This window comes from Pinus tabuliformis, chromosome 2_1 (genome assembly GCF_031772625.1).
Source record: "Pinus tabuliformis cultivar Carrire ecotype Pingquan chromosome 2_1, CPIR1, whole genome shotgun sequence".
Classification (NCBI taxonomy): domain Eukaryota; kingdom Viridiplantae; phylum Streptophyta; class Pinopsida; order Pinales; family Pinaceae; genus Pinus; species Pinus tabuliformis.
In genome coordinates, this window is record NC_142299.1 from 951,159,331 (window position 1) to 951,182,019 (window position 22,689).

At 35.0% G+C, this 22,689-nt stretch overlaps 1 pseudogene; it reads left to right on the plus strand.

Annotated features, from left to right (window-relative positions):
- Nucleotides 1–1,349: 1,349 nt before the first annotated feature.
- The window catches only part of LOC149203802 (endoglucanase 9-like), an 86,077-nt pseudogene continuing 64,737 nt past the window's right edge, over nucleotides 1,350–22,689 (plus strand).

Here is a 22,689-nt window from a genome sequence, read left to right on the forward strand (position 1 = left end):
TGTAGGTTGGTGCCTATATGCTAAGCAAACATAACAACTAGTACAAGAGCTAGGGGGTTGTAGCTCCCTTCTGGTAGAAGCTCGAGAATGAGAGAAGGTTGTAGCCTTCTGTAGGTAGAAGTCTGTGTACTAATATGAAACTGCACCAATACAAAAATTGTAAACTGAATTTTCTTATTATTAAAATAAGACATAGACGATAGCAGAAAGTGGTTTTCACCCACATTGGGTTTCCACCTTATATCTTGGTGTTTATGTGTGTTGCTTATGTGTGATGCATTATTCTACTTTTACTGCACTGTCTAATGAATTCGTGATATACTGATTAAAGTTCAATACATGATAATTTGGGAAAATCAAAAGATCTCCGCATATACGATAGTTCCATTAAGTACAATTGTGTATACATGTTAGTTCACTGAGCTGAAGTAGTGTATACAAATCAGTTTTGAAAATTAAATTATTGATCTGATAATACTGATTCACGCCCCCTCTCAGTATTATTTCCAACAGAATCTGACGAAAGATTTGCACCTCGAGGGATTTAATCCCTCCAGTGCATGATAGATCCAGAGTTAGATGGATCTAGGCTAGTTCCAACTGAGGGCAACAATGTCATATTTTTAGATTGTCATTATTATGTATATGTTTGAGATACACTTAATACTATGAAATTTACATTATGTTTTCTTTGCATGAAATGACCATATAATTATGTTCTTTAGTTTAGTCTATGTTGTTTGCCTTGATGAATCTCAACTATTTTCTTCTACTATTCTTATAATTGTCACCTATGTTAGTTTTGTCATATTTTCGTATTGTTATATGAAAAATGCAGTTTAAATCATAAACCATTCAAATCTTTAACTTGAGATATTGTAGTAAACATCTTACATTTTCTCTCTTTCTCTCCAATATTAATAGGTTTAATTACTATAACAAAAAAATCAATGCACATTGTCAATAACTTTTTTGTGCTTACACTAAAACCAATCACAATAGGCAACTACCCATAAATGATAATATTCAATAATCATGGTTTTGCTTAGCAAAATTAAATGTCAGAGTTCTGGGTGGAGACTAGAGGATCTAAGCAAGTCAATTGTTTTATGAGATGATTTCTAGCAAGTTCAAGTAGTGGCATGTAAGATACATGTTTACATAACTACGCACGAATTCAACGATTTTTTTTGGAAAGGCTGCGGAGCTTACTGTGATGGTTGAGCATCGAATCTGAATCTCTTTATTCCATACACGTTGACGAGGTGAAGTAGCAACACTACAACAAGAAAAGACGACCGCCACTGCACTGCCAAAGATTCACAAAGAGAGGCGTGCAGCTTCCTCCCATGGAAAGGCACACTACAGAGGGGTTCGGAGGCCTCCTTGGGGAAAAACGCCGCAGAGATCCGAGATTCGTCTCCAGAAAAGGAGCACGGATGTGGCTTGAAGAAGCGGCCTTAGCTTATGACAAAGCCGCTCTCAAGATGACAGGAGGACGTGGTGGAGGAGGCCCTCTCACAAGAACTAAAAACGAATTATGGGAGCCTCACCGCTCTAAAGTCTTCTATCAGATCAGACGATGGCACATCCATGTGTAGGAAAAGGCGTGGCGAATTGGTTTGAGAAACGTCTCAGACGCCTCCAAAACAAATTAACTTTCAACGCAACGGATTGGATGAGAATGCGTTAAGAGCGGTGTCTGAGATGGATATTTCTGCACATTCGCAAGCGATGGTGGAGCTATGAGAAATGGGCTTCGAAGAATGGCTGCGGAAGACGACTGACTGTTGCATATCTTCCCTTAATTTTCATTTCATATATTGAATGGAAGTGGAGGGGCGGCCTATGTCCATGTCCAGTATTTTCCCTCAGCGTTGCAGGTTTATTCATACATCCAAGCATGCAATTTTCTGGCAAGAGGAAAATGGAGGAGGAAGTCGAGGCCCCGCCGCGTCTCTCTCACCTTCAAATCTCGAAGTAAATTTTATAGTGCTATTATTTACTTTTAAGTTGTTATTATTAGGGAAAATAGTTTTGTAAAGGAAACAAAGATTTGATAACAACTGTTGTTATTGTTTAATCAAAGTAACTAAATAAAAAGATGGTTGAGAAGATGGTGGACGGATGTAGACTCAAAAATTGATTTAGACTAAGATACAATTGGGGAGGACAATTATCTTTTCTCTTGATCCCGGAGAGAAAAGATCTCAGGATGGACAAGAGAAGGGTTAGCTATCGGGAGGAGGGAACCACCTGAAGAAAGAGAGATAATATTGTCAGTATCATGAGGAGGGAACCACCTGAAGAAAGAAAGAGATAATACTGTCAGTATCTTGAGTTGGTTTAGAGTATGTTGGTTTAGAGGATCAAAGATACTCTGATATTATTCTAGAATGGGCGAGGAGGGTCTCTAGGTTTTAGAATTAAGGTTTACCTGGGAAGGTTGCAAGACACCCTCTGATCAAAGATAAATCTGATATTCTAGACTGGGTCAGGAGGGTGTTGAGGTTTGAGAATTAGTTGTAAACTATGCGAGGAAGTCTCGAGGTTTGAGAATTAAGTTAACCTGTGAAGGTTGTAAGACACCCCATGATCAAAGATAAATATGATATTCTAGACTGAGCTAGCAGGGTCTAGACCGGGCCAGGAGGGTCTCGAGTTTTGAGAATTAAGTTAATCTGTGAAGGTTGCAAGATACCAACTGTACAGGAAGTGGAAGGTAATGGAAGCTAGGGCAAATCTGGACGTAATTAAGGTAGTGGAAGCTAGGGGTGAATCTGGACGTAATTCCCAATTCCATTAGAAAGAAGGTTTGGTCTCATCCTTATTTCCATTAGAAAGGAGGTTTGGTCTCATCCTTATTTTGTCTTCTTGACTGGTTGTACATTTCACATATAAGTACTAACCCCTTATTGGTAATTTTTTGTGATGAATGTGGTTATTACTAAAATGATTTTTTAAATGAATTAAATGTATGTGGTAACATAGGAAGTACTTTTTCTTAAAAGAAATGAGGGTACCGAGGTTTGAGAATTAATTTAACCTGTGAAGGTTGCGAAGGTTGCAAGACACCAACTATACATGAAGTGGAAGCTATGGGGAATCTGGATAACCTGTGAAGGTTGCGAAGGTTGCAAGACACCAACTATACAGGAAGTGGAAGCTATGGGGAATCTGGACTGGTTGTAGAATTCACAGATAAGTACTAACCCCTTACTGGTAATTTTTCTCGATGAATGTGGTTATTATTGAAAGGATTTTGTTAATGAATTAAATGTATGTGCTAACATAGGAAGTACTTTTGCTTAAAAGAAATGAGAAATGGTTGTTGGCCCCACATTTCTTAATAACTATAAAAATTAGTTTAGAGAAAGGTACAATGGTGAAATATGTATAGTATATGAGCATCATTGTACAGATTGGGTAGAGTTAAATATGGAAAAAAGTGGTTCAATATTTAGTTAACTGCTTAACTAGCTATCTTATGCATGTTTAGTTATGATGTTTAAATGGAGATTAATTTTGTAAATCATGTTCTGCTATAGCACAGAAAATATATAATACACGATCCTTAGTCTAACTGTATTTGAAAATTACTCGTAACATAGAACTATGCTAACCCTTTGTCGCAAATCATGTAAAATAAGTGTTGGAACAGAGCGATAGACAACATTTGGAAGTATTGGCTAATACATGAGAATAAACATGAAGTATAACATGAGATGATCGAGTTTTGGAATCAACATTTAAGAAATTACTAAGAAGTTCACTGAGAACTTAAACAATGTAACAAAATTATTTAAATAATTATTCGCTGGCATGCAATCCCAGAAAAGAAAAACAAAACGAAGCCATCCAAGATAGAAGGCCGAATGGCTACATCAAGCCCTCCAGCCTGCGTTCGATGAGACTTTGTTGCGAGAGCACATTTTGGTTGTCCAATTAAGGGGGGGAAACCTATCCAGGGTGATAATAATAAATCAGCAGGAGCTACCCTTACTTTCGAAAAGAAATTAAGACTGGAAGTGAAACGCCCTGAAACATGGTTTGAGAGGAGATTGAAATTTCGCATATTGACGTAGGATCAAGAAACTACTAAACATGTTGTATTAACAAGAATTTTAAACCTGAATTGAAAACTTATACCATATAATATAAACAAATATTTTTTTATGGCCACAACCATAGCCAATTAAATAAATTAAAAGATTATGTATAGACCCTTGACGAGGGTTTTTTAACTGAATCAAATATAACCTGTAATGCAACCTAGACAGTGAAGCGTTCTTTTAAACAACCATAAAAGGAAAAGTTACACAGTTAAACACTGCGCAATTTACCTAAGCTTCCTAAGTATCATTCAAAGTTACCTAGAACAGAGAAACATTGTAGTTCACATACGATAACCTGGACAACTAAAGAATACAAAAAGATTCCTATTAGTGTCATAGCTAGAGAAGGGCCAAGGGCCTCACACTTAAAAAAAGTTCAATAAACAACATTACAAGGCTCACCACAGCCAACATTCGAAAACATTTTACAATTTGAGGAAATCCTCTTGATGGTTTCATAAACAATCTCCAGAGAACCCGTAAATCGCAAAGAGCAGGGAGGTAAGCCAAAACACAGAAAGATACCACGGTATCATTCAGTTTCCAACTTGCGAGTGAAGGATAAACGAGATTGTGTAAACCCTCTGAACTGATTCCTTTGGAAGCCAAGCTGCAATCGTGCTGCTCCGCCTGCAATAAGAGGTAACTACCCTGTTAGGGTTTAAACCATTACAAGAAATCAAAGCAAATAACTCGTCAAATAACTCAAACTAGCCAGAGAGAGGTTACATGAGTCTACCATGAAGGGAATGACTCGTTTTCTTGAGAATAGTCCCCGGGGAAGAGAAATCGAGGGTTTGCTTCCATAATTAAATACAGATTTCTTGGATAACCTGGAGCAAAGGAAAGGTTAACTACGACACCATATAAACAATGTAGTGGGATGGCGCCATTATCGTCTCGGAGAACCAGTTTCCCAAGGGAAACTTGCAGAGACACGTAGCACTCTGAGACAAGGAAAGAATGAATTCCGCCAGCAGCAACACAACGGGTAGTTACCCTAACCCTACCTCAGTGAATCATAACTGTCAGATAAGCATCGTAGAGTTTCATCGCAGGATCGCTTCCAAGTGACGATTGGAAATTGTGCTCACCGAGAAAGAACCATCCAACTTTATAAATACAATGTCATATAAATTAATTTAGACCAAGCTAATTACAATTAATTCACCGTGGTTTTACAAGTTATAGCTAGTACAATCCACTATACAATAATGCATATTAAATACAATTATGTGGCTTAAGGTGTATCGCGTTTTACCTTAGCCTATGGGTTTTGTATATTTGTATATGTTAAATCAAGTAAATAAGATAATTTTTTTTTTTTAACGTTATATATATATATATATATATATATATATATAATTTCCTTTTCTTAAAATATATTAAAAAACCATGTAAACACACACACAAAATATATGTGTATTTTTCTTTTAAATATTTGAAATTTTTATTAAACTTTACTTCATAAATTTTATCTCACACATTTTTTTAATTATGATATCAATTTACATAATTTATATATTTAAAATATTATTAATTTTTAAGTGACTTATATTTTAGAAATTCTTACTATTTTTTACTCCACAAAAACGTTTTTAACTATCATCACAGTTTATTTAATTTATATATCTAAAATATTAGTTAATTTCTACTTTGATAAAATTTACCTCACACAAACATGACAACATTTTAGATCTATAAGTATTCCAATTTCATGCAACATTTCACAAGTCACTGTGTTTATTCATTTTCACATGTTCGCAGATAATATTATATGGTTTTTTACATTAGAAACAAAATATAATCTAATATTATTTTAGGAATTAGGTGTTGCTAAATTTTATAGCTGAGTGAATTTGTTTTCCCAAAGTGAAGCCAAACACAATTTTATTTAATCACCATAGGTAACAGATTTCAGCATTGACCCTTCTTCTCTAAACAAAATTTATACACTTTTAGTTTTTTTTTTTTTAATTTTGTCTACCATTTGTTTCCTTTTCTAATCAATAATATTATAATATTATTGTGTATATGTGTTTTTTTTTTAAATAAAATGTTCTTCAAGAATCATTAATAATTAATAAAATAGTGAAAAATTATTTTTGAAGTAAATCAAAATTTTAAATTATTTAAAAATAATAAAATAGTTTGAATGAATTATTTATAATTAGTAGAGAATCTATTGAATAGGTTTTACAAATAATGTACGAAACTGATCTTTGAGATGGTTATGTTATTGTTGATTTTTAAGTATATATGGAAAAAAAACATGTAATTTCCAAATAAGATTGATTAAAGGTTAGATATAAATTATATCATGTATAAGTTATTCTTGTGAGAGAATATGAATGAGATTTTGGTGTGATTTTTAAACTGTACTAATAATCATAAATGAGATTATAAGTTTTGATCATGTATTAAAAACAATTTTCCAAAAAATAAAAAAAAAAGAGATTACAAGTTTTGATCATATATTGAAAACAATTTTCCAAAACTACAATCATAAATAAGATTATGAGTTTTGATCATATATTGAAAACAATTTTCCAAAACAACAATCATAAATAAGATTATAAGTTTTGATGATATATTAAAAACAATTTTCCAAAAAAATAATGAGTCCTTCGTGACAATTTAATTACTTGAAATTGAAAATTGCATGATCAATTTCAAAAACGTTTTGAATTTCCTTCACTAAGTTCCATCTAACTTTTCGAATGTCCAGAAGTTTGATGAAATGTAGAGATGGATTTTTGGATAAAGAATAAAAAGAGAGTGATATTTTTTTAAGAATGTAAATATTTACCAAAACAAAATACTTGAGTTTACTTTACTCAATAGAAGAAACAATTAATAGATCGAGAAATCAAGAAGAATATAAGAGAAATAAATCAATCAACACATTACACAATGATTTCATGGGCAAAGCCATAGCTAGAAACCACCACTATCTATAAATTTCAATAGTCAAAAAATATGAGAAGATTATAATGCTTTTCTCAAGCCCAAGAAACCTCTACACTATCTATATCTGTGTCACTACCTCCTACGCTGACTCTAGCCAACACTGAGCCAATTTCCTAGCCTTCCAAGCTCCTACTTAATTTCTTTGTTCAATAATGAATTATGTCCCTATGTAATTGGATTTCATTGTTCCTTTAGGATCTTCCGATGATTGCATGCACCATATGTACCATTTGGATTATTATACAATTGATAATACACTACCCTTGAACTCCAATCTCTAATGGGTAGCTTTAAGATCTCATATGCATGATTTATTTATGATTGAATCATTAGTTAACTCGTTGAACACATGAAGCAACACCCCACTGTCTAACCTCATGCTAGTTTCTCCATCAGTTGGAACTATTTTAAATGAATTTAACTTAGTTAAAATAAATTAATTAATTACAACTTAGAATAAACTCGACGATGGATCCTATAATGTAGGAGACACTCTACATGACTCAAGTCATACCCTCAACTCAAATTAGCTGAACCAACTAATTCAAATTAACTTAGTTAACTCGTAGAAGTTTCCTGTGATGTGGAATTACAATTTTTCACCTAATTTAATTCAAGGGAAAACTAAATCACGATTTTCTTTTTGCATTTTCATCATCGAGCTCCTGGGGTGGCCCCTCCTCATGGAAACCTTACCTCACCCAATGGTGCAGGGTAACGAAAGAATTTTTGTCACCATATCTTGACAGAAACCTAACACTCTCCCATCTTTAGGTCCCTAGTTCACAATTCGAATTACCTTTCATCTTCCACCCTATGGACTTATGCCCTATCATTCTGATCAATCCCATGAAGGGAATATCCTTCAACTAGTTAGGAGTGTCCTATGACTAGGGATTTCACTATTTAAAGGATAAGGTTGGCACAAGTTTTCCTTTAAGTTCATGGCCTCCTACATTTGAGATACAACAAGGCTTTCTTACTCCTTCTCGCCATGGCTCAATCGAAGGCTTCTGACTCCAAATTAGGTGTGTGCCTTAGAAGGATGAATTATAACCCCTCATGGATGCTAGCTTCACTGCCATGTAGGCTTTCATAAAATAACCTTGTCGGTTGCGACATTCCCTCGGGAGTCTGGTAGACCTCCAGATGAGACTTACAATTTCACTGCGATGCACTTGGTTGCCTAGGGTGATTTATGGTGCTAACCCTCTCGAGCTTGAGTGATTGGTTCTCCAGTGGTTTTCTAGCCTACGAGTCTACCCACTCAAAGAGGATGAAATTCCCCCATGGGAGCATAGGTACTCCTGTATGGATTACTAGCCATGGACTTGGTGTAGACTCTAGGGAGGATCCAACCTCACCTGCCACAAGCGAATGATGTCAAAACTTATGTTTGGCCTGAAAAAAACTCCATGCCAATAAGAAAAGCCTTCAGTTCCCTCAACTATCACTTTACAATGCCAACAAAAGCTATACAATGCGCTAAAAATTCAAGGCCAAAGGACATTTAGTTAAAGCTAGTGGCTCAACTGATATCAGGGAAAATTCCCTCGGACGTTAAAGTTGTGCTTGTCGAGCAACACAACAACTTGTAACATGACCCCGAATGAATCGAGTGAGTAATGTCCCTGCTATGCATAAGGTATCTCTCTTTGTAATCTTATATTAGTAAAGGGTCACAAAACCCAGTAAAGCCAAGTACAGTCTGAAACAATAATAAGGAATGACAATCCTTATTATTACACAGTATTTTGTCATATTCCCTATTCACTTCCCATTCTAGATCCCGAAGTGCAAAAATGTTGACAAATATGAAGTGTACTCATCATCATACACATACAAAAACATACTTGAAGAATAGAAGAAAAATTCCCATGAGTCAATTCTAGAGAAGTTTCCCTCAAACCCTAGTTTTTAGCACTATCGCTCTTTGCTCTAGTGCTAGCCTATGTTGATGTAAAGTAGCATGCTTCTGACCTAGCTCTACCAACATAGGTTTTGATATGAAAACCCACACTGAACCTCTTCTGGTAAGTTTTCCCAAAATGGGGGAGAAGACTCACATGCTAGAAACCTTGAGAAACAATGAGATGGATGTTGTTGGTTGCAAATATGTTTGAGCTCTTCCATTGGGAGCTCCTGATCCTACCTTTAATGGAATTCTCCTTGAGATTTGGTCCTTCTTCCCTCTTCTATGGATCCCTAACTGTTATAGCACCATTTACCATCCTTGGTATTTGTGATGCTTGGTTTATGGCATAGGGTAACTCCTCCTTCCAGACTTGGTCCAAATATTTTAAGAATAGTGTTTTATTCCTTGTGTTAAGTTCCTATACCAATACATGTCATAATTTATGATTGGCTTATTTTAACTCTGTAGTATGTACATACCTTTGCTTTCTGAAAATGTTTTACATATTATAAAAAATAAAAAAATGTAAAGTGGTATGTCCTAAAAGAAAAATCAAAGGGCAAAAGGAATTAAAAAAGGTCAAAAAAGATAAAGAATATGAACCACAAAAACAAAAAGACCGTGAAAGTGTGCAAGTCCAAATGACTAATTTTTGTATAATAATGATTGTGTGCAACTTGTTGTTTATGCCACAATCCATGGTAACCAAATAGTTTAAGCTTGGTTATTCCATGTTTTGAATTTCATGCTTAGAGATAGAGAATAAAATCTGACCAAACTGTTTAACCTTGGCGATAAGTAGATAGGTAGAGTAAATAAAAGGAGTTCAACAGTATACTCTGAGCCCTTGGATGTAATAAGGATAGACTTAGATATATTTTTATTGTAAAAGAAAAGAATAGTTTTGATAAGGGTTTGCTAGCTTAAGTGCACCCTAATAAAGAGTAGAAAGAATGGTAGGATGAGTAGATGGGTAAGTAGTTGCATGGTGCATAATTCTGATGAATGATTAGCTAAGATCATATCAGTTACTTTCATCATCATGTTGCTAAAGTATGGATTATCATTGAGCGGTTACGCAAAGTCAAGTGATTAATTTCCCCATTCATTTTGCCTTTAATTTTACTAATTTCCCATATGTAAAGTCAAGAGTACGTAAAACCTTAAGTTAAAGGGGCTCAGAGCATTTCTCTAACTTCTGGAGGGACTGGATCCTCGACCTAATAACTTATAGGGTCTAAGTGTTAAAGTCCCCTCATCAACATTAACCCCCTCCATAATTCACTCATTTCCCCTAAAAATCCCTTTTCCTAAGGTAAAATCACCATTTGCCTAGGGATAGTAATTACCCACATACAAAACCCCTTTTTCCACAAAAATCTATAAAAAACATTTAGCCTAAGTTATAATGTGTAGGTGTGAATATGTAAATAAATGTCATACACGTTATACTAAGCACAGAAAACCCACTTTTCCGCTTTCATTTCATATTAACTTTTAATTCTTATTATTTATTTAACTCCCGAAACGAATTACCCTTTCCTGTATTATTAATAAAAGCCCCAAAATAAATAAATATCTCGTCCCGATGGTTTGAAAAATAAACCATAATAAAGTTAATTAAGTTGGATTAATTAATTGAACCATGATTAATTAAAAGCCAAAAACCCCAATCGTTTTAAAAAGGTATTAATTAATCACCTAGATTAATTAATAGCCTCTCCACCAATCATATCATCCCTGATATAATTAAAATCATTTTAATTATAATCGGGCCCCTCCATTTAACTTCCTAACACTTTCCGCTACCGACTACCGTCCGATCAGCCTTCTCTCATCCACCGGCTCTCACCCATATCGTGCAGGCCTTTTAGTCGAACATTAACCATGCGATGCAAGTGGTTTTCACTTTTCTCCGATGCTACATGTCATCTAGTTTGTGGCATCATGTGACCCTCTGCCAATACCACCAACCTCAAAAAGTGGTGCGATGGATCCCACTTACCACCTACTCGATACGAGACAAACCATCTATTGTTCAGTTCGTGCCATGTTTTGAAAGTTTGCCCGTTAAAGTTCAAAACCCTAAGAATCCATGTTTTCTCGCCCTTCGCCCATTATATTGTATAAATATATGAATCCCTCCTGCTCCATCTGAATCCTATGCTAACCAATTCAAGCATGGTTTACTTCCCAAAATCATTTTGGACTCATTTCATAGATCTATAAAGCTCGATAAATCCATTAATGACCCTCCCTGTGAACCCAACATTTTCCTAATAGTTTGTTTTGTTTTACAAGCGATCAAAAGACCACAACCTTGGATAAACAGTCTTAATATTAGTCATAAGACCTATTTACTCCGAGATTGTTATAAAATCTATTCAAATAGAGATGGAAAATAAAACATACAATTACAAGATAAGTGAACAAAATATGCATGTACTTAACCTATATCCACTACCTGATGCTGATATACAAAAAATAAAAGGATTTGCTGCTGAAAGAACAGTAAAAACCTAAAATATACAGTGAAGGTAAAAGGACACAATAAAGAATAGTCAAAGTGTATCAGGGTTAAAGAGTATCAGATTGAAGACCAAGTCAAGTAAATCAGTTACCATGAAGATAAATAGCATGGAAGATAGTTACAAATCATAGTATACAGATTCATGTCAAAGTGAAAATAGATGAAAAAACACAACAGTAAAAGTAAGCAGTGAAAGTAAACAGTAAAAGTAAACATGGAGGCAGTAAGGGTTAAATAGAGATGAAAACACTTTCACCAGTAGCAATGAAATTTATGCAAAGTAAAAGTGAAAAGCTGTTAAAAGAAATTTAAGGTTAAAAGATGAAATCAGAGCAAAAATGGTACATTCTTCAGAAATATCCTATTTAATTCATAGTTTTGCAGAAACTATTGTGGCCAATAAAATAATTATTTCAAGAAGTTGGAGGAGGCTTTTGTTCCAAGAGGCCAATCTACAACAGCCTATCTCACATTTTACACAGGTATTACCAAAAGAGAGATAAGTGCATGTCTTCACAACCTATTTTTCAGTTTATGCACAGTCCTATTTTTGACATCTTTTGGCAGAGAATATTTTGAACATATGGAGATGAATTTTTGGAAACTGAGAGAGGTTTATCTCAAAAGTATTCTTATCTACAATAACCTCTTTTACTTTTTACATATCTATCTCGGATTGAGACATACAAGCGTATTATTGGACCCTAAGTTTGCAGAATTTCTGGGGCAGAATGCACAAAGGAAGGGTGCAGTTAGTGACTGGGCAGCCCATCATCACTTAAGAGTTTCTATGAAATTCGACTTTCTCTTCTTTGTCACCATAAACCATAAAAAAAGTTCCATGTAGATTGATTATTTTTTATTGTCCTTTATTTAAGTTCTATTAATGTAAAACAGTTGGAGATATTTGTGATACCAATCTTGATATTTGTTTCAAGATATTTCCATTTAGAATTAGTATAAATACTTCTTCATTTGAAGTATTTTGGGTGGATTCTATAACATCTCTATAAATATATGTTATCAAGCTGAGAAAGCTTTTGTACTCAAATCTGGATTCTTGCTGGAAGAGGAATTAAAGTTGAGGACATTTCATCAAATTCTCATGCAGTATAATTGCAAATAAGTATTATATCCTTGTAATTTTATGTGTTTTCTATATGTTTCCATGTTTCATGCATCTGAAAGCTAAATGATAAAATAGTCAAAGTATATCAGAACTAGCTTTATTTCTCTCTCCTATCAACATTTTACCATTTCCATGTTTTATTCTAAACTATATTGATAAAGGAATTCTTAACTGCTCCTCTATCCCTATGGTCTTTCTATAATAGGTCTCTGGTATAGGATTCTTAATTTCCCTCTGCTGGTTGACCTATCTTCCTTCCTCTTTCTGATCCTAACCTAAAGATTCTGGATTGCCCTCTAGTTTTGATTAGAACTATCACCCATTAAATCCTCAAAGTTTGTTTTTACCCTGATATCCTACCTATTGAACTCATACCTCAACAATTTGACTTAATCTAGTGAATTATCCTTGACCGACTCCATAGACCAATGGCCTAAAGCCCAGTTTTCCCATTTCTTTCAGAACCCCACCACTCTCAAACAAAACAACCTCATTGAACATTAATACTAGCCTAAAATCCTTTCAAACAAAGTTAAATCATAAAGAGAGAGCCCTCTCTAGATTTAGGTGGGCTAGAACCTAAGTCTAAAGTTGGTTTGTGGTTACCTCAAAAATTTATTTCTTTAACCTTGAGAAAATTCTAAGTGATAACACCTTGTATGCCACTTTTCCCTTCTATAAAAGTGTGTACATGCAGGTTAGTCAATACCCAACCCACGTATATGTGTTAAAACACTTAAGAAAATTGAATTTCCTTAATTATAGGCGGATTTCATGGTTTTCACCTATTGATTACATCCTATTGCCCGTGGCCCAACGTTTCCCAACTAAAAAACTAATTGGGAGGAGTATTAATAGAATTCTATGGGAAGGGCTTGAGGAGGATAAGAGATAGAGTTATTATACTAAGATTATCCCTGACTGAGTCTAAAGTATCCTGTGCTTCAAGAACTTCCCAAGTTTCAGGAAACCCTTGCTTCCTTGATTTTTGATATTCTCCCTCTTGCTTGAGATATCATGGTATTGGTTATTGAAGGAGGTTGTTGAAGACTGGGAGTGGACGATCTGGAGGATGGTTCCACTTTGAGCCAGAAGAAGAAGATTATGGTAAATTCTCTCTGTGTTAGTTATATCTTTCTAGAATAAAAAGTAGTGTTGTCTTGTTTCTGAGATTAACTGTGTTTATGCATAAGATACTATTGTAATTCATATATGAATGTTATTTTGATGTATAACTAGTCATTTGCTTATACGATATAAAGTTGGTCCAATTAAAATGCTTTATCTATATACTACTATGCATATTTGAATTGAATAATTTTTAGGTTTGGAGAACATCAGGAGTTGCAGAGGGTCTGAACCTTGTGGGATCTACCCCAACGAAAGACATTCGAGTATGGTTGCTCTCACATAGTTTGTTTATTTAAGCATTTTTCTTGAGTTGTATGAGTGTTTCTTATTGTAGCTTGCTCTTGCTCTATTGGGGTTCCAACCAAAGCCCTAGGGTACTTATTTCTATAACACTAACTCCCTCTCCCTTCCTATAAATCAACTCGCTTCCATCCCCAAATGGTAGATCATTGATTGCCTTCATTCCTATGCTGAGAATATGCCCAAATGTTGCCCATTTGACTTGGAGATGGAGTTGTTGAAGAGACTTGGCTTGGACTTGGAAATCCACCAAAAGGAGGTCTCTAACATGAAGGGAATGGTTGTATGCTTTCCTTTTTAGTTTATTAATATATACATCTAATTTTCACATTCCATAAATGTCTAAATATTTACACATTTACCTTAATACTCCTTGATCTATTAAGTATTTTATGTTTGATATATACTATGTATGCTCTTGTATCTATATTATCTTTTTATCTCTCTTGCAGGTACTCGGGCGTAAAGAAAAAGTAAGGAGAAAGCCTGGAAGCTAAGTGGTCAAATTCATCATCAAAGTATTTAGAAATTATCATCAAAGTGAGGTAGTTCTATCTCTCTCTCTCTCTCTCTCTACATTTTTAAACATAAACTAGGAAAGTTTTCATTAGTTTGTATAGTTTGTTGCTAGACCCACTCATTGGGCTAGAGATTTTGCCTCTGTTTGCAGATGGGATTTATGCTCACAACACTTATTCATTTAAATGCATCAATAAAGCCCAACTAGGATTTATCTAATTTCTCATTGTAAGACACATGGAAGCATTTAGTTTTATTTTTTAATTCACTCAACAACGTAACTCTCTAAAACACAATTAATTATGTAAGTTTTCATCCAATATTCATTTTCTTTAATTGCTCAAGCAGTATTTTAGAATAATTTTATGTTTTTTTTTGCAGCTTCTTATAGGGATTTATTTTAGCATTGCTAGAATTTATACTTTTCGACAAGATTTGGGTTGATATTGCTATAATTATAATCTAGATTAATCAAAATAGAAAAAACTTTCTCTTCTAGCTTACCTTCCATCTCAATGATGGATTCTTGATGATATGTTTGGTGGTTTTCGAATGTTGCATAAATCCTAAGCATACTTTGGGCTACTTTGCCCACTATGATTTGCTTCCTAACTACTGTAGATTTTTTGTCCAACCTCTTTTTAATGAGGAAAATCCCTTCACCTATAGTCCCCACCATAGATCCAACACTTACGTGGTTCTTTGCCTTCGATCCTAGGTCGCACTGATATCAGTTGTTGTACATTCCTTTTAACATCGTTACTAGCGTTTGTTAAGACTGCCTTGTTTGAGTTGGTTCTTTGCTCTATTTTCCTTCTGGGTTCTTCCCGGACCAACTGACATTTCAATTAGAAGTGCTCTTTGCTATCCAACTACTCTTAGTCTCGCCCTCTACTTGCTTTCTCATAGAAAATTATCTAGCTTCTTAATAGCGTCCTTCAGAGTCTGGGGTTCCAATAATTCAATATTATCTATTAATACCATAGGAAACCCATATTTGAATTGAGTAATTTTTAGGTTTGGAGAACATTAGGAGTTGCAGAGGGTCTGAACCTTGTGGGATCTACCCCAATGAAAGACATTCGAGTATGGTTGCTCTCACATAGTTTGTTTATTTAAGCATTTTTCTTGAGTTGTATGAGTGTTTTTATTGTAGTTTGCTCTTGCTCTATTGAGGTTCCAACCCAAAGCCCTAGGGTACTTATTCTGTAACACTAACTCCCTCTCCCTTCCTATAAATCAACTCTCTTCCATCCCCAAATGGTAGATCATTGATTGCCTTCATTCCTATGCTGAGAATATGCCCAAATGTTGCCCATTTGACTTGGAGATGGAGTTGTTGAAGAGACTTGGCTTGGACTTGGAAATCCACCAAAAGGAGGTCTCTAACATGAAGGGAATGGTTGTATGCTTTCCTTTTTAGTTTATTAATATATACATCTAATGTTCACATTCCATATAAATGTCTAAATATTTACACATTTAACTTAATACTCCTTGATATATTAAGTATTTTATGTTTGATATATATTATGTATGCTCTTGTATCTTATATTATCTTTTTATCTCTCTTGCAGGTACTCGGGCGTAAAGAACATGTAAGGAGAAAGCCTGGAAGCTAAGCGGTCGAATTCATCATCAAAGTATTGAGCGATTATCATCAAAGTGAGGTAGTTCTATCTCTCTCTCTCTCTCTCTCTATCTCTCTCTCTCTCTCTCTCTCTCTCTCTCTTTACTTTTTAAAATAAACTAGAAAGTTTTCATTAGTTTGTATAGTTTTTTGCTAGACCCACTCATTGGGCTACAGATTTTGCCTCTGTTTGTAGATGGGATTTATGCTCACAACACTCATTCATTTAAATGCATCAATAAAGCCCAACTAGGATTTATCTAATTTCTCATTGTAAGACACATGGAAGTATTTAGTTTTATTTTTAATTCACTCAACAACGTAACTCTCTAAAACACAATTAATTATGTAAGTTTTCATCCAATATTCATTTTCTTTAATTCCTCAAGCAATATTTTAGAATAATTTTATGTTTTTTTTTTTGCAGCTTCTTATAGGGATTTATTTTAGCATTGCTAGAATTTATAATTTTCGACAATATTTGGGTTGATATTGCTATAATTATAATCCAGATTAATCAAAATAGAAAAAAATTTCTCTTCTAGCTTACCTTCCATCTCAATGATGGATGCTTGATGATATGTTTGGTGGTTTTCGAATTTTTCATAAATCCTAAGCATACTTTGGGCTACTTTTTCACTATGATTTGCTTCCTAATCACTGTAGATTTTTTATCCAACCTCTTCTTAATGAGGAAAATCCTTCACCTTTAGTCCCCACCATAGATCCAACACTTACGTGGTTCTTTGCCTTCAATCCTAGGTTGCACTGATATCAGTTGTTGTACATTCCTTTTAACATCGTTACTAGCCGTTTGTTAAGACTTCCTTGTTTGAGTTGGGTCTTTCATCTATTTTCCTTCTGGGTTCTTCCTGGACCAATCACATTTCAATTAGAAGTGCTCTTTGCTATCCTACTCTTAGCTCGGCCCTTGCTTGCTTTCTCATAGAAATTATCTAGCTTCTTAATACGCGTTCTTCAGAGTATGGGGTTCCAATAATTCAATATTATCTCTTAAACCATAGGAAACCCATTAATTAACTATGGATTTTGACCTTCTCATCCTTGAGTTATGGAAAATATCTTATAACCCTAAAATTTTGGTGGCATACTCCTTGTTAGTCATATATCCAACCTTAGTTCATAAAATTCTTTGCTTATTGTCACAATAATATTCAAATAGTTATTCTTTCCTGAAAATATTCTCAAACTCATCCCATGTCAGCTATTCTTCGGTGATGGCTCTAGTATTTTTCAGGTCCTCCAACTAGATATATTCCTTTCCTTTTAAATTTTAGGAGGAAATTCAAGATTTCATATTCACCAAGTACTGGTGTATTCTCAAGAACTTATTAATCCCTAGCAACATGATTCTGCATCCTTCTCCTACCTCAAATCCCCATTGATAATGGTCGATTTCCCTTTGCCAGCACGAGAGACTTTGCGGATGACTGCATTAATCTCAGCCTGAATCACTTGGAATCTAACCAACCTCTCATTATCAGCCTTAAAACTTCTCACCTCATCTCAAAGGCTTCTCAGAGTGTCCATCCAATCTGGGGATTGATTTCCTCCCCCTTCCCCAACTGATCTCTCTTCATCATTAGTTTTGACCCCATCACTTCCATGTTGGGACCAGTCGAAACTATATTCAACCATTCTGGTTCTCATAATTGTATCTTTTTTATGTGATGCAACTTGTGACGTGCTATCAATCACACACATTGTTAGACATTCTAAAATAACATTTAAACATAACCAATATCATGGATGTGCATTTACGGAGTATCATGGGATTCCTGTGATAATAAAACAACCTTGTTAATATACAAGCCATCTATAATTACATGCAACAGTCATTCAATCATGTAGTTGGTACATAACTAATGAGAAAACACATTTACAATCATAATTCCTACTCCCATGGATTTGTTAACCATCGACTAATATATCATATCATGACTTTAGTAATCAATCAATGAACACAATCCAGCTCACTTAGTATTCTATAATCACGTAACAAAACTTCCTCACTTTCTTGCAACGAAGCACATCTAGTTCAAGTATTGAACCCAGCTGCTATGATACCACTTTGTAATATAACCCAGCCACTTCAATTACAATGGAGGAATGGGGTAAAGATTTTAGGGGGTCATTCTTTCCCTTGATTATGTAATGTTTCCATGCAAATATGTACATATAGTTTCTCATATATATATTATCTCTCTCTCTCTCTCTCTCTCTCTCTCTCTCTTCTCTCTATATATATATATATATATATATATATATATAACAGCGGCTCCGAGCTCCCTCGACAACCCAAATCACAATGGATGGATTACCCTCGGAAATAATCCGCCCAGATGACATGCTACATTTTCAAGACCTCATGGTAATTCAGGTTACTGAGTTGGTCCTCCTCCCCACAACCCAACCTGTTAGCTAATGGATCGCCACCTCGAGGACAATTTCCACATCATATCTTCGTGCTATTCACCATGAGTACTTCCTTGAACTTTCTTTCCTTACAGGGTTTCGACCTCCAAGGTCTAACCTTGCCCATGTGATGTCCACCATGGTTTGAGGTTGCACCAAATTAATTATGCGTGTCACCAGTAAGTGGCTCACTCAACGCCCAGGATTCCCCACTTCTAGCAACATGCCTCTAAGACATTGTGCCAGTATGGTTTCCACATGAAAGGGAAAATGAAATCATTTTCAATTGATCTCCTACTCAATCGCCACTAGTGGTCAGACCTACGAACAAGACATACAATAAGGAATTGTTCCCGTAACTCCTGGTGTTCTGAACATCTGGGCATATAAATTCCTTGTAGATTCAAAATGCTTATGTGATTTTCTAATAAAAAAGACTTGAATCTACTCTGATCATTAGAGGAAACAATTAATAGATCGAGAAATCAAGAAGAATACAAGTTAAATAATTCAATCAACACATTACACAATGATTTCCTGGCAAAAACAGAGCTAGAAACAACCACTATCTATATATTTCATTACTAAAAAAAAGTGAGAAGATTATAATGCTTTGCTCAAGTGCAAGCAACCTCTGCACTATCTCTATCTATGGTGCCAGTATGGTTTCCACATGAAAGGGAAAATGAAATCATTTTCAACTGATCTCCTACTCAATCACCACTAGTGGTTAGACCTACGAACAAGACAACAATAAGGAATTTTTCGCGTAACTCCCTGGTGTTCTGAACATCTGGGCATATAAATTCCTTGTACATTCAAAATGCTTATGTGATTTTCTAATAAAAAAGACTTGAATCTACTCTGCTCATTAGAGGAAACAATTAATAGATCGAGAAATCAAGAAGAATACAAGTTAAATAATTCAATCAACACATTACACAATGATTTCCTGGGCAAAAACAGAGCTAGAAACAACCACTATCTATATATTTCATTACTCAAAAAAAGTGAGAAGATTATAATGCTTTGCTCAAGTGCAAGCAACCTCTGCACTATCTCTATCTATCTCACTACTTCCTAGGTTCACTTTAGTCAAAACTTAGCCATCTCCCAGCCTTCAAAGCTCCTACTTCATTTCTTTGTTCAATAAGGAATTAGGCCCCTATTTAATTCGATTACATTGTTCTTTAGGATTTTCCTCTAACTGCACGGACCCTCTATACAATTTGGATTATTATACAACTGATAGTACACTACCCTTGAACTCCAATATCAAATCGGTAGCTCTCAGATATGATATGCATGAGTTATTTATGATTGAATCATTAGTTAATTGGTTAAACATATGAACCAACACCCATTGTCTATCCTCATGCTATTTCCTCCATCAGTTGGAACTATTTTAACAGACTTTAACTCAGTTAAAATCAATTAATTAATTATAACTTAAACTAAACTCGACCATGGATCCTATAATGTAGAAACACTCTACATGAATCAAGTCATACCCTCAACTTGGATTAACTGAACCAAATAATTCAAATTAACTAGTTAACTTGTACAAGTTTCTTTGTGATGTCGAATTAAAAATTTTCACCTAATTTAATTCAAGAGAAAATTAAATGAGTATTTTCCTTTTGCATTTTCAACACCAAGCTCCCGGGTGGTTGTCTTGATGAAAACCTTCCCTCACCCAATGGTGCAGGTAACCAAAGAACTTTTGTCACCATATCTTGACAGAACCCTAACACTCTACCACCTTTAGGTCCCTAGTTCACAATTCAAATTATCTTTTGTCTTCCACCCTATGGACTTATGTTATATCATTCTCACCAATCTCGTGTAGGGAATCTCCTTCCACAAGTTGGGAGCATCCTTTGACTAGGGATTTGACTATTCAGAGGATAAGGTTGGCGCAAGTTTTCCTATAAGTTCATGGCATCCTACCATTGACATACAACAAGGCTTTCTTACTCCTTCCCGCCATGGTTTAGTCAAAGGCTTCTGACTCCGCACTAGGTGGTGCCTTATAAGGAGGAATTATATCCCCTCATGGATGTTGGCTTCACTACTATGTAGGCTTTCATAAATGAACTTTGTCATTGCGACTTTCCTCAAGAGTCTGGTAGACATCGTGATGAGACTTACCATTTCACTGCGATGCACTTGGTTGCCTAGGGTCATTTATGATGTTAACCCTCTTGATCTTGAGTGATTGGTTCTCCAGCAATTTCCTATCCTACGAATCTACCCACGACATAAGGAGGAAACTCCCCCATGGGAGGCATAGGTACTTGTGCATGGATTACCAACCACGGACTTGGTGTAGACTCTGGGGAGGATCCAACCTCTCTTGCCACATGCCAACAATGTCAAAACATATTTCTGGCCTGAAAACAACTCCATGTTGACAAGAAAATCCTTCAAGTCCCTCAGCTATCACTTTACAATGCCAACAACAGATATACAACCCGCTGAAAATGCGAGGCTAAAGGACATTTAGATAAAGCTAGTGGCAACTGATACCATGGAGAATTCCCTCGGACGTTAAAGTTGTGCTCATCAAGCAACACAAAAACTTGTAACATGACGCTGAATGAATTGAGTGAGTAATGTCCCTGCTATGCACAAGGTATCTCCCTTGTAATATTATATAGTAAAGGGTCACAAAACCCACTATTAACCTAAGCATGTCATTTAACAATTGTTAACATATGATTTCTTTTCAACTTTCTTACACATTCAAGCATTATTCCACATAGATACATGCATAGATGTAACCATTTAACACATCACACCACACAAAAGGGATATAATGCATAAATGTGTCTTCATCAATACACTAAAGTCCCTACATTCAAACCATTATCCATAAAATAGTACCATCATTCATCATACGTTAAAGAAAGTCCGTTACAATTTCCTTATCGGTTTACTAACAATGTCTTTTACTATTTTGCTATGTTATCTTCAGACATCTGACCCCATTTTTTGTGTTTAGGTACCCGGATGCCTCTTGGGATTTCAGAGAAAATTCAAGAAGTCATTCGGAGAAAAAAAAGTATCAACCAATCAAGGTAACAGTCTCCATTTCTTCCTAAGTTGTGCCACAATTTTTTCTCTCTCCAATACAAGTGGTTTTTACCTGAACCAATTTTCCTTTAAGTGATGTCTTGTAAAGGATTTTTCTTTTATGATTCCACTAGCATGCTTTTGAGATTGCAGTGCTTTTGTCATTACTAGTATCGATCACTAAAACTGAAATGTTATGTTCATTAATCACAGTTTCCTTTACAAGACTGAGATCAATATAACATAAGTAGATGACTGATTTATGTGATACACTATACACTTACAAGCACCTGTACAAGATCATGTTAATACTACCAATATTGTGAAAGTTTAAACATCTCCGTCCTATTCATTTCATCAGGGCAACCCTCTTGAAGCCCCATCATCACCTCGTGTATCTATCCCACATCCTCTAACTTCCCAACCTAAGGACATAACTTTTTAAAGAGTGTTAGCTCAATGGAAGAGTGCCATGTGATGCAGGAGGTCGATGCTTCGATTCCACTGTGCCCTAATATGAATTAATCAATGCTATTGTTGTTTATTTTTAATTAAATACATTTTATATTGATTTACATCAATGTGAGATATTTTTCTGGATTCTTTGTTTTATATTGTCTTTAAAGAGACAAAAGACAAATTGTTTTTATAAAGGAAATATGTATTTAATCAAAATTATATGTATTTAATTAAAATTGTTGTCTCTGAGAGACCCAAATAATAGAGACAATTTTTTTTTTCTCAATTGGTCTACTCCTATTATTTATACAAGACGTGTTACAACAAGGCATAGGCCTTGAAGATTCTTGCCATGAAGTTGAATTTGACAAAAAAAATTCTTGCCTCAGCCCGCGGAAGACTCACAACAGTGCTTTTAACATCCATAAAACCCAAAAATGACCACACAACATCCATTGTTAATCATAAACAAAACATTAA